At 38.9% G+C, this 13239-nt stretch overlaps 1 protein-coding gene across 1 annotated transcript in view; it reads right to left on the bottom strand.

Moving 5' to 3' along the window:
- LOC125228195 (Ca(2+)/calmodulin-responsive adenylate cyclase-like) overlaps positions 1 to 13239 on the bottom strand; it is a 161424-nt gene that overhangs the window by 116095 nt on the left and 32090 nt on the right.

Genomic DNA, 13239 nt, shown 5'->3' with positions numbered 1-13239 from the left:
CTGGCCTTGGCAAGTTCATCAGCATTTTCATTGCCAATGAAGCCTTCGTGCCCCGGTATCCATACCAGTTGCACCTTGTTTTGCCTTCCAAGCTTGTTAAGAGCTTGGATGCCGTTTAATACCAGTCTAGAGTCAACTCTGGGCGATGTGAAGGCTTTGAGTGCCGCCTAACTGTCGCTGAGTATATAGATATTCTTTTCTTGGGTTTGTCTAACTATATTCTTATGGACACAGGTAATTATTGCGTATGTCTCGGCTTGAAAGACAGTGGCATAATTGCCCATGCTGATACTACCACTGTAGTCACTAGTCATTTTATAAGTTGCATTGACACATTTGCATAAATGCCTACGCCCGTACCAGATGCCATCTTGGACCGGATCGGATACTTAATATAAAAAGTTGAAAACTCTTTTCGTAGGCTCTAAACAAAAGCGTCCTAGTTAGGGTCTTAGAACAGGAATGAGGAAAGAGCATAGGTACTCGTTCAAAACAGAATAACCAAAAAAGAGAAGACCAATTAGTCGAAGACACTTCCTATCCAGGTGTGGATCATTTTAGACCTTAGTTGCACAGTGGCTGGTACCAAAGTACCAATGGAAGGGGAGAGGCGATAAATAAGTAAGTTTCTATTGTGCCACCAACATAAAATATACAAGACATAAAATTTAAAAAAATGAAGAAGGAGGAGGTACAAAGGCGAACTTATTTAAATATTCAAATCCAAAACGCCTCAATTTGCTCGGCAGCAATTTTATGGGTTTTAGTTTCCAAGCTGATCATAGATCGACTAAGATTTCAAAGTATAAGTAGTAATTAGACCGATTTTTGTGTATGAATGTAACTAAGGACTTAAAAGGAAAATGCCTTATATTTATTAGTGAAGTGGAGGGAATTCTGGCGTACTAAATTGCCATGGAACTGATAACAGCTAAATTCGGAGTGAGGCGCTAAATTTCAATTTCAAAAAAACAAGGGACCAGGAAATCTAGGTATAAATCTCCCTTATTAAGTACGGTTTTACAGATAACTTCACGTTAGCTATTAGCAGTAATGAAAGTAGGTTGGGGTAACGTTTTCATATTAAAAAATAATACTTGAACGTTTTTCTGTTTTTTTAAATCATCCAATTAATCGAATATTTGATAAGAACTGAGTGCGTGGGGTGAGGCATTCTGCTTACTTCTTGTCCACGAATGCTTTCTTTGTTTTGTAAATATTAGTTTGATTTTGAAGATAAATAGGTGTTAACTTGTTAGCAATAACATTGTCCGTATTAAGAATTGATCGAAATTGGTTTCAGTGACGTCCATCTATTAAATATATTACTTATAAATAAAAAATAATGTTTATAGAAATTATCCGTTTATCCGGATAATTTCACTTGGATTATTCGAATATTTTCGGATAAAAATATTGGCGGATATTCGAATAATTCGGATATTCGAATATCCGGATTGCAAACCCTAACCGTGAGTTGTATTTTGGCTTCTACTTACAACAAGTTAAGTTACAATCCGTTATGATCGTCAGTCTACGAAGCACACAAGTATGAATATAAAATCGAGTAGGTACCATTACTACCATTATAATGGATTCATTAGTACGCAAGATTATCACTGGTATTATCAATTTATCATCGATCAATATTATTTACGCTTGTTAATTACTCTTGGTCGTCTGTGCTAATGACCTCTTTGTTTAAGCCAAACACAATCGTAAAGAAACTTACAGCTGATACGCGATATGAAAACTTGTGCACGTAATTATGCACGTAAGCAGAAGAATCTTGATAAAAATATATGTTTTATCGAGATTCTTCTGTATTGTTCTATATCATGCTACCCACTGTGAATTGCCATCGAAAATCGAACAATCGGGCACCGGCACGGCATAAAACCGTTACCGCGTTACCTTAATACTTACACACAGCATGACTCATCCAAGTTGTACTCACTGTGATATTTAATCATTATTTTTTGCGTTCACTTTTAAACTCGATTAGTACGTATTACGTACTGTTTTTTTTTTACCTTTTATCCCAAGACGCCTAATAGGCGGCACCGTAAACGGTAAAGTGCTTTTATAATAAACCTCTACCAGTGCTCTCGGCGCGATTACACTCAAATGCTCACTTCGTAATGGCATTCTCATTAGATGTCTGTGATGGTGAAACCAGCGTACCGGAGCCTAAACAGTCTGAACAACTACTATGTCTTCTTTACACTCAAGGGGTATCCTTTGCTTGTGACTCGTCTGTGGTCGCTAAGCCATTCGAATATCTCCCCAGGTTTCTATAGCATTAATTACTGTTAAAGACGAGAGAATCGTAAAATTTTTATTTGAGTCCAACATCAGTTATGTGATCGTTAGAATTGAATTAAAGTTGGTTGGATGGTCTTATTTCTTGTCCAGTGAAAAGTCAGGTTTCTTATACTAGTAGGGACTGTATTGCTCTGTTTTATAAGCAGATACGAGTAACTAAGTGTTACTTACTAATGATAGAATTTATGAATAAAATTTAATATAATGTAAGTATTTTGTCTATACGTATTGCGAGATTCACTAATTGATTACATCGAAATAGTTTTTCTTCATAACCGATAAGTATACATTTCAGAAAAATGTTTCTTTTTCTGAAGGCAAAATCAAACGCTATGCTATAACTACGAGTTTTTGAATAAATAGGCATGTTAAAATTGGTTTCAGGAAATTGGGTTAATTTCAGCGAAATGAACTCAGAATATCCGGTCAACAACGAAGGATACCGTCGGAAAGTAGATTATCGTTTGAAGTGCCACCTTTCTTAGAAATATATACAAATACCTACATAGTTAATAACAATATTGAAATCAGAGTAAATATATAAAGCGTAAATGAAGTGGAATAATAGTCAATATTGTTTCGGTATAATTTCGCATTATTGCTTACTAATCTTAGTATAAACTCCAAATATTTGTGTAACAGCAGAATGCCGTCGGGTATGAAAACAGTGACGTCACGTACGTTATTATTAGTTATGCATTAAATTTTACGTGAACTTGCAATATGTCGAGTGAGGACAGCTAGGTACACATTACTTTCTGTTGCGTAAGGTTGGAACCCGATCTAGAAAACAACACGCGGTATTGTACCTAGTTGAAATTGCTTATCATTGCAAGAAATTTAGAACAACCTAAATGTTATACCTATTGGGATGCCCGTCATATTACGCTGTGTCTTGCGTGGGCGACGGTCGCGCGACCGTCGCCGTCGCGTCTCATACTTCTATATCGATAAGGTTTGATTTCGTATGCGTCGCATCGCCGTCGCGCGATCATCGCGCGACCGTCGCCCACGCAAGCCACGGCGTTAGCCATTGCGACACATTGCGATTAGCCATCACGATTTCAACCGCGTAGTAAATAGTTCGATGGAACCGTACAAGTATTAATTTTACCAATACTGCATAAGGTAACATATGTACATGTAGTGGTAAGGCCATACATAAAAATATGGTGAGCGTCAGGACCCCTGGACCACTACAGATATTTGATGTTTAGTACATACTAAAATTTAGTACCTATTTGATACTATTTGGTACCTGAGTACATATATTTGGTACCTCCACTGATATCGAAAAATCGAGCGAATAAAGTGGCCAGACATTCTGACGTCAGGATGTCTGGACCATTTTTGGTTTACATAGTTCTAGACAACACTACTAATTGATATCTTAGTCAATATTTACTACCTATTTGGTACCTGTCAATATATTTTTTTCAAATTTTTTTGGCGTACCAGAAAAAAGTTATGATGGAATTTAAAGTTGAAAACTAGTGTAATTACACTAATTACTTTTATATTTCGACTATATGAATGCCACTAGTCAGTAGAGATGATGTGCGAGTGCCTAAAAATAAAATCTTTTTAAGTTGACGCGCAGGAGGGCAGGCGGATTCGCCTCTATTCTTTTGACTGGCGCTACATACTTCAACGGCACGGCCGGGCTCACAACTTTAAATTCCGTCATAACTTTTTTCTGGTACGCCAAAAAAATTTGAAAAAAATATATTGACAGGTACCAAATAGGTAGTAAATATTGACTAAGATATCAATTAGTAGTGTTGTCTAGAACTATGTAAACCAAAAATGGTCCAGACATCCTGACGTCAGAATGTCTGGCCACTTTATTTGCTCGATTTTTCGATATCAGTGGAGGTACCAAATATATGTACTCAGGTACCAAATAGTATCAAATAGGTACTAAATTTTAGTATGTACTAAACATCAAATATCTGTAGTGGTCCAGGGGTCCTGACGCTCACAAAATATGGTAGCTTTAGAAATTTGTACTTACACTCATAAACTTAGACGTAATATAAAATCATACATACAATCACGCCTGTATCCCATAAAGGGGTAGGCAGAGCACATGAACTACCCAAGTTTCAGTGCCACTTTTAGCAAAAAGGGATTGAAAGATAACGAAATTGTGACATTGCAGTGGTAGGTTGCCAGCCTCTCGCCTACGCCACAATTTAACCCATATCCCAGAGTCGACTTCTACGACACCCAAGGGAAGAAAGGGGGTGGTGAAATTCTTAACCCGTCACCACGCGGGCAATATAAATACGTATTATAATTTATCCGATACCTGCCAGCTGACCCAGTTACAGACATTGCTCATTTCGTTCAGCAGAAACAATCAAAACAGATCCATAACCCCAATTAAACAGAACAATTTAACCTAATTCTATCCTAATCTGTGTCTCAACCCCGATTCAAACTTAGCACGTCTCGGTAATTACTCAAGCCTGACAGAGACAACGTTGTTACAGCATTGGAGAACAAATGAAACTCCATAATATTAAGATACTACAATATTCGGCTTACGCCCAAATCTGAGATTGATTTAGAGGTTAATCGGATTGCCATCAACATGCGGATAACCGAAAAAGAAGAATAAGACTAGAAAAATAAATGAGTTTTCGGATGATTTGCGAAATTGCCGGGGGAGGGGGTCACGGTCGGCGGGTGAACGACCCGGCACGGCACAGCAGACGCGGCCGCGGCAAGCGGCGCGGCGCGGTGCTGTTGCCACCATCGCTTCCATGTACGCCTCGGCAAACCAATATAGGCCCCCGGAATAGGCCTCGTATTCAATAAATATTTAAATAAGTGTGAGTCAAAACTGTAGTGCTTTTATTCGAACGAGAAATACAATAGGTCTGTTTTGTTTTTTTATCGGGCTCAATCAATTCTGTCTCTGTGACTCGAAATGGAACCTGCTGCAATAAAGGGATTATGAAATACGAGAGTCACAGTCCGGCGCGCCCAAAACCTTATAATTTATACAGAACGAGCAATGTGCGAATGTGTGATAAAAATATTTTTTAGAGTTAACTTTTTAGGATACCGTACCGTGCTCGTACCGTACCGTGGAACTTAAAATTCACTGCCGCTTGTCTGTCATATGCCTCCAGCGAATCCTGTACTACTTTGGACACGTGGCCAGACGGGAGCCGGAAAACCTAGAGAAACGCATTATGGTTGGCATGGTGGATGGAGGACGGGGAAGTGGCCATCCACCGACCCGCTGGGTGGACAGCGTTAAGAAGGCCTGCCAGGGATTAACACAGGCGCCTATTATGAGGACTGCAGAAGACCGTGCGGAGTGGAGACCTTTGGTGCGAAAAATAACGACCTCATGTGGTCGCGACCCTCAGCCATGAGGAACCGAGGAAGAAGAAGACCGTGCTCGTAACAGCAATAATTAAGGATCAATTATAATAAAACATTGTTTTTCGGCCCTTCGGTTTTAGTAAATTTTGGCATACACATCATGTTCAGTTAGGTATGGCCGAAGCTACAGAAACACCGCACCGAACGTTTTTGGTTTTGCTGAAAAATCTGGTGTCGATCAAACACTATTTCAAGTAGGTACATAATATTAGAATCAAGATCAACCCTTGGGTGTTAACTGGTTCACCTGAGTCCAACATTCGCCACGAGATATTGACATCACCCCATTCCTATGAATTTTACTGAATGGAAGGCAGACAGCAGACAAACACGGCATTATTGCGATTTCGAGTTCCGAATCACACGGGATAACGGGCCGAGTTGAAATTGCTCCGTGGCCACTGTCAAAGTCCATTGTGATTGTAAAAACACTTCGTGTTTCATCGTAGTGAACTATCCTGTGCGGTGGAAACTATTTGTTGTTTACTGGTTGCAACTATTATGGACTGGTGGTAACTATGTATGTAGTATGTAGTGTAGGTTTAACAATGGAAAGTCACAAAACAATATCAGAGACTCTGCCATGAGTTTTGACGTTTTGGAATTCGTCACTCGAAAGCGTAAACGTTATGAAAAATTACATTCATTGTATGGAGAAAGTGAACAGCGAACCCAAACGGTGACTTACCTACTAGAACCGTCAAAAACTCATTAGAGACAGCATACAATATCATATTCATATTATATCTTTTTTACAATTTTTGATAATGAACAGCATTGTTTTAAAAACTATTTGGTAAATAAATACCGGTAACTACTCTTTATTTGCATATTAAAAGTATTCAAACAATATTTGTTAAGATATACGTTATTTGCCCATAGAAGTAAATACAGATACCTATTTGGTTTGCAAGTAAATAAAACACATCACCGCATATTCGACACAATTGCAATTATCTACATTTATTCAATTTTGCAACGAATAAAAGGAAGGTATTTGAATGATTTCTAATTGTGATTTTTGATGCACCTCATCGACCGGGTTTTCTTATAATTTCGATTCGCCTTGGTCTGCTTTGTTGAGTTTGTACGTTGGCGTCGATAAATTTCCAAGAGCAAGTACCCTGACAGCACTGTCCGACTAATCGGTATGGTTATCGCATTAGGGGCACAATGGCAACAATAATAGACGAGCAAAGCGTAACGAGCGCATTGAACAAGTGATCGTCGATATAAACTGTTTGCTGTGCTGTAATCACTGCCAAATCACTCGGCGTAATCTTTGTGAACCAAGCGGACGCTGGTATTTCTTCCTGCTCCACCTGATTTTATTTATTAAGGGGCTCTCATTGGTTATCAGTTCGCCGGATGATATCGGCAGAAAGTGGCAGTACCAGTAATATTCTCAGGAGAACTAGTAATCTGTGGGTCATTTTAAGAAAGTCATTTATATCTAGTATTTACCCTCAATTAAAAATGCATTTCAAATTATCTTGACTGAACTCTCAAATCACAATTATTCTCCGTCTTAGAGTGATCTCTCTTCTCAACGATCTGAAAATGTTTGTTATAGCATAGATTGGTAACTTTTAAATCTAAAAATAAGTATTTTTAACTTAATTAAGACAAAAGGGCATAAGTATTAAGTTAAAAGGTTACTTGAGGTTTGCAGTTTGTTTATCAATAACGCCATATATATATTTTCGGAATTGTGTAGAACAGAATAATATACTAAGATATGGAGCTGTTTGCCGACCAACACAAAACAAGAGTACACGGAGAGACAAAAAATTAGGTACAAGTGACTCAACCGCCCAGATTAATTATTTTTGACCTACAATGTTCACCTTAAAGCTTCGTCCCCAATTTGTCTAAAATAAAATAGCAATTATTCAAAAATAACAAAAATCAAAGGGTAACGGAGGCTGATACCTGACATGTACATAAATAAACGTTCCTACTTCGAAAACTATCTTCATAACAATTTTTTACGAATGTATCGCACTGATGTACATATTGTACATAAGTATAATTTGAACATGAAGCAAGTTTATGGGATACAGACATGAAATATTGCAATAGTCCTTCACTAGGCCGCTTTGCCGTAAATATTACATCATATGACTTACATAAAACCCTCAGTACAAGTATTCAAGCTGAGAAATATTCTAGGTAGGTATAGTAAATCCTGTGGTATTCGTATCGGCTTAAGCACATTAAGCGGAATCCGTTTTCTCGCATCAGAAAATCTAGTTACAGCCAATTATGTAACTTTATTTCAGCCGCCAATCCGGTTATAAATTTTATGATCATCATGAAAATGCAGATTGCGGATCTAAATGTAATTTTGCATAGCAATGAGTTTGATATAAATAAGTTATGTAAGTTGGACAGGGTGTTTTCCGTGAGATATTTGTAAAACTTGTTAACTACATTACTTACCTATATAGAAATGTTCCTTGAAATAATGTTTTCTGTACTTCTGAACACACATTATTTAAAAGAAAAAATCAGAAACAAATTATAAACTCATGGTGGTCCTACCACTAAAACTAACATTGGTTAGAACCCAACCATGTTTAGAAAATAAAATTCAAACAAGTGAACTTAAATGCAGATGTGAGCCTCAAAAATGTCATAAAACAACCGCGAGTTTTCGTTACGTCCCGCAAATGAGCGAGCCGAGTCGAAAAGCACACTCGGGCGAGGCTAGACGGCCAAGCCGCGTTTTTTCATACTTACAGGCCTATTCGGATGTACTCTGTACACTGACATCAGAATGTATGTACCTACGACGCCATACGGACAAGTACATACGTAAGAAACACAATGAATAAATGCCATCACATCAGTTCATATCAAACTGAAAATGAAAATAAATCGTTCGAAAGCCGCTTCGAGTTCTAAGTAGTGCGCTCAGATGCCCAGTGCAACTTAAATCTAAGATACCTTGTATAAAAAATAAAACAGACAATCTTACACAGACCTACTATTGATTAAGTCCCACGGAAAAGTGTAATAAGGCTTGTGATGTTGGGACTTAAACAAAAATATGTGAATACTGTATATATAAACCAGAAAGTACCCAAGACTGGAATATAATAGCATAACATTTCACCTGAGTATTGATTTCTTTTAATCCATGGGCAACCCTATCGTCCGACGCTGCGCACGTGCTATGCGGAGACATCATAATATCCAATCAGATGGCTTCAAGTTTCAACCCAGGGCTTTCCAACAAGAAGTGACCTGACAGTAGGTTAGGAATAAAAGTCCAAAGCTTGTACTCGTACTTGCACATGTTGTAATGTTTATGAATAAAACAACAGTTTAAGGGCACTTCGTGTATAAATTAAAAAGTGTTTACATTTGTATCAGCTGACTGTGATCACAGTCAGTCTCGCAATGCAATGGCTGCCTCTCTATGGATGTTCTAGAAGTTCCTCAGTTCATTCCAAACATGAATAACATAATCGTCTGTACTAAAACAAATGTACTCACTGTCACTGACAGTTTATTGACACTACATGAAAGAGAATTGGAACATTCATAATAGCCTGTACTTGCGTTTCGTTACACGCATTTGACAATAATCAAACACGATAGTGTATCTAATAACATATGTTAGCTGGTATAACCGTCTCGCCACATACTTCAATTGTGCAATGCAAGCAGAAATGTATGATTTCGGCTAGACGGCCCGCAAATAAGCGACGCAGCACAGACAAGAGTGACGCACTTAATGACGTGACTTTCCATTAAACAGGCAGTCTTCATTATCGTCACGCGCAGAGGCTAGCAACAAACTGAAGTATAGATAATTAGATACATGGTGTAACTAAAGGAATCACTGCAGTGCAAGTTAATCAATTTAAATGGTTTCTCGCTTTTCTTCGTTTTCGGGCTTTCCCGAGTGTACTAGTAGTATGTCTCTTAAAAAGGAGTATACAGGTTTGTAGACTGTCGCACATGCAACATTCATGGGGATTTGTGTTTAAAGATTAATTAAATTATATACACAATACGATAACAAAAAAAAAAACGGAAAAGAAACTTTGAAATGCGCGATTTCCCAGGGATAAGACCTAGATGAGTCGATTTTTTGGCCCCGATAACCTCTTGTAGCAAATTTTATGTCACTCAAATAAAACAAATCTCGAATAAATGTAGTATGGGAAACTTCCACTAAAATAGAAAACACAAAAGCTTAGACTGCTTACTGAAAGTGCTTAAAGATGTACAACTGAAATAATACAAAAGCTACGCCTGTTTTCTGCCCTCGAGACGAGAGCGCCTCAACACTCCACAGGCGTTAACAACTTGAAAGTCCAACACACCTCTACATCTCCACGGGCAGAAATAGACTACCTCGTGATTCTATTTACATCTAACTAACCTGTGCACACACAACACATTGCTATTGGTGGTCGGTAGGCTGACGGGGAAAACAATGTTAACAATTCTGTCGATTTACATAGTCGCTACGAATCAAAATAAACACTCGATCTTGTTTATCAAACGGACGATAAAGATCTGCACGGGAAACATGGTCGCGCGATAGACGATAAAATATCAGGCCGTCCCTATCGCACTTATAAATAGTGCGATAGGGACGGCCTGCTATTTTATGGTCTATCGCGCGACCATGCTTCCCGTGCTGCATATTTTATGCAAAATATCATTCATGCGAACGCGGCACACATAAGTACAAAAAACGATAAGAAAATCATTTCAGTGATAATCTCTGAGGTCGGTCAAAAAGTATCGTTCAACTTTTATATTACAAAAATGACGTTTGAATAAACGTAACATTGGATGAAACAATATTATTGTTTTGTTTTCCATCCGATTCTTAGGTGTTACGTTTAAGGAACTCTCAAACTAAAATTAACTTAAGCAGTCTACTTGAAACTTCGGAAGCTCCTTGAGAAATTGTCTTTGAAAGAGAAGCCTTGGGGACGAAACAACGAATTGCTATTTTGTAATTTAGAATTTAGTTACAAGTTGCTTTGATAAATTATAATGAATTGTCAATCAATTTAAATCCTACAAGCTACTCTATGCAACTGATAAGTGATATCCTTGTCTTATTTGCCATAGAAGTTACTTTGACGTTTACTGCATGTAAAAAGATTGATTGGCCTAGGATTCAAATGGATTGACTCTAATAAGGTCTTGACAATTTATGTAATTCAAAAAACGCCTCCTCAGTACATTTTGTATAGGAAAGACGTAAGACGCGCCCCAGGTGTAGGCGGCGGCGGGCGCGCGCCGCGCCGCTCCGTCCTTCCTAAGTCACTGAGGAGACGCTATAAGCGTGCCGTTCAGATTTGAGCTGCCTAGTTCCGTTCTGACCATCATCAGGAGTTCCACTGCACCAAATTTCACTGTTCTGGACGTAAGTGCATGCTGTTCTTATAAAAATACCAAAGTCACTATAAGCGTGCCGTTCAGATTTGAGGAGTTCCGTTCTGACCATCATCAGCAGTTCAACTGCACCAAATCTCACTGTTCCGTACGTAAATGCATGCTGTTCCTTGAAAAACACAAAAATCGCCATATGTATGCCTTTCAGATTTGAGGAGTTCGATTTCTGAACTGGGTTCCGAGAAAAATGGGACCAATCTGTATACATATACATTCAATCAAAAAAAAAATTAAAATCGGTCCAGTAACGACGGAGATATCGAGGAACAAACAATAAAAAAAATAAAAAATACAGACGAATAGAGAACCACCTTCTTTTGAGACATTTGAGGCGGCGGTTAAAAACCCAGAATTATCCATATTCTATAGGTTATACACATTTGCACCCATACAATTCATGTTTAGTCACATAAAATGCACGAGTCAGCGTCAGCTATCAGTTGTCAACCAGGTCATAAACCACGACCATCGCATTAATGTATGTATTTTATAAATAAACGTTGCATAACATTTTAAAATAGCATGACTGGTTGTAACAGTATATTTGTGTGGTTGTCAACTGTTTGGCCGCAAGTCAAAGAGCAGCGGAAGCGCGCCCGCGGCCAAGGCCGAGGTTCTAGCAAACATGCATTTACTTTCATTCTTATCGATCTTTGTGTTCACTTCTGCACTTTCTATGACTTTTTAGGCTTGTCAGTTTATCGTTTTTCTAAATGCGAATAGGTGATAAGCGTAAAGGGCTGAGGGGACTTTAGTATTTGGTAAGAAATCATTAAGAAACTTTGCGCGGAATCAAGCATTTAATTTACATCTTAATGGTTCATTTCTCATTCACACGTCACATGTGTCGTCTCCGCGGCGGCGACGGCGGCAGCGCCGGGCTTGCAGCACGAGTCTGCTGCGCCCGCGCTCCCCCGGCCCTCCCCTTCTGGCGCGCATGCCCGAGACAAGTAATCCGCGCTATTATTTGCACTACGAACGAATTCTATTTTATAGTTGTAACTACTTAGAAAAATAGCATATCTCTGTAGGCGATTAGCGGAGACTTCCGGTATTCCCCGGTGCGGCCCAAATATTGAAATCAAGGGTTTGTGATCCGTTCGTAATATGAAGGGTTTGGATCTGCCGTACAGATACTGATGAAATCTACGTACTGCAAAGACAAGGGCCGTAGCTTCCTTTTGAATTTGAGAGTAGCGCTTCTCCGCGGAATTGAGGGTGCGTGACGCATAGGATATTGGTCTTTCCTGGCCGTCCGACTCAATTTGCGATAAAATACAACCAAGTCCGTACGGTGACGCATCAGCAGTCAGAACTAGCTGAGCTTCAGGGTTGTAGTGCGCTAGGACTTGATCAGACGCCAGGCATTGTTTAATTTTATGAAAAGCCTCTTCATGCGCCGTGGTCCAAGTCCATTTCACTTCTTTTTTTAGCAAATCATACAGGGGGCTTAAAATGCTAGACGCACTGGGAACAAAATTTCTGTAATAATTAACTAACCCTAAAAAGGATTGAAGTTGCTGTACACTGCTAGGGACTGGGGCGTTAACAATGGCTTTTACCTTATCAGTACATTTTTTCAACCCGTCTTTGTTAATAATGTACCCTAGGTAGCTAACTTCACTCTTAAAAAATTCACATTTTTCCTTTTGTAAGGTTAGTCCTGCGTCCTGTAACTTTTGTAAGACCGCGTTTAACCTGGCAACGTGCTCCTGGTCGTCGCGGCCCGTGACCAGCACGTCGTCCAGCAGGCACAGCACGCCCTCCATGCCCGCGAGCAGTTCGTCCATTGTGCGTTGGAAAATTGCAGGAGAACTGCTTAGCCCAAAAATTAACCGTGTATATTTATACAAACCTCGATGTGTATTGATACAAGTTAAATTCTGAGATTCTTCGCTTAACATCAATTGATTATAAGCCATTGATAAATCTAGTTTAGAAAACTTTTGTCCTCCATGTAACTTTGCAAATAACTCGTTAGCAGTCGGTAACGGATATTGGTCTATGACTAATTGCTTGTTGATGCTGACCGAGTAGTCCGCGCACAATCTTACGGAACCATTACGCTTTAGTACAGGTACCACGGGG

The sequence above is a fragment of the Leguminivora glycinivorella genome, chromosome 7, assembly GCF_023078275.1.
Source record: "Leguminivora glycinivorella isolate SPB_JAAS2020 chromosome 7, LegGlyc_1.1, whole genome shotgun sequence".
Taxonomy (NCBI): domain Eukaryota; kingdom Metazoa; phylum Arthropoda; class Insecta; order Lepidoptera; family Tortricidae; genus Leguminivora; species Leguminivora glycinivorella.
This window is presented reverse-complemented; position numbering and strand designations above follow the sequence as displayed.